Consider the following 1,359-nt stretch of genomic DNA (forward strand, 5'->3'; position numbering starts at 1 on the left):
AAAATCCTCTTCGGTAATCATTTTCTCTAGTGAAATTTAGATCATATATAATTTATCAACATACTAATTAAATTATTAAAAATAAAATTAAAAAAAAGAATCTGTGCATTAGAATCTTTGGAGTGAAAAACCTTAAGGGGGAGGGAGGGTCTAGGTCTAAAGCAAATACACGTTTCATATCACTATTTTTTTTTCATTTCATAATAAGTGATTTAGTTAATCAATTCACACGTATTACAAAGTAGTGTAGAAATGAAAGGAGAGAAGAATATTTTTTTTATTAAAGTACTCCTTATTAAATATAATAAATGATAAAAATAATATTGATTAGAGAATAAAATTAAAAAAAAAATAATTAATATTGCATTGAAAATTAAAAAGAAAATGTTAATAAAGCTATCAGAAAGCATTGCTCTCTCGTAAACATGCAAAAGAAAAAAAGAAAAAAATATATTATTATTTCAAAAATGAAAAAAATACATGTTGAAATCGTGGGTTTATATAAGCACATTTACAAATATATTAGAGCTAAAGCCCTCATGATAGAATAGACTAAAATACCTCAAAAATAACAAAAAAATGAAGAAATATAAATTTAATAATTTATAACAGCTCCACGCAAACTGGAATGGATGTCATGTAGAAGATATAGTAGCCATTGTGCCTCACATGAGGTGTTGGGGAAAGTCCTATATTCTGCCTCGAAAGAAGATCGGGACACAATATTCAGTTTCTTTGACTTCCAGCAAATGAGATTTGAATCGAGGAAGAAAGTGAAGCTAGTAATGGACCTTCGAGTAGTTGGACAGGAGCCTCAATCAAAATCTGTGAAACCTATGGTGTTAAGTGAAGAATTCTTCCAGAAATAGAGACCTAGTGTATGGGGACTTTTTGATGTAGCGCAAAATTCGTGCAGTAGCTAGCATGTGTGTGATGGTTTGAGCATCCAAGTATTGGCTTAACCTGCAAACAACAAATGTAATGTTAGGCCGTGAGTGTGTCAAGTAGAGTAATTTACTAATTAGGCTCCCGAAAGTAGATAAGTCTGAAAGAATTGGATCATCTTCTTTGTCCAACATGCATCCAGGGTTCATTGGAGTGGATGCAGGCTTCGCTGCAAGAAGGCATGTCCTATAATAAATCCAGGCTATATTTTCTTTGGCACAAGGTAATTCCAGTAGAAGATCCAGCCATCTTAAATCCAAGAAAATATTAAAGATATCCTAGATCTTTGATGCTAAAACTTGTGTCTAAAATCTGCTTAATGTTAGAAAATTCAGTTAAATCTTTTCCTACAAGTATGAAATTATCAAAATATATGAGAATATCAGTAAATGAATTAACATATTTCTTAGTAAA

This window comes from Vicia villosa, unplaced genomic scaffold (assembly GCF_029867415.1).
Source record: "Vicia villosa cultivar HV-30 ecotype Madison, WI unplaced genomic scaffold, Vvil1.0 ctg.003520F_1_1, whole genome shotgun sequence".
Taxonomy (NCBI): domain Eukaryota; kingdom Viridiplantae; phylum Streptophyta; class Magnoliopsida; order Fabales; family Fabaceae; genus Vicia; species Vicia villosa.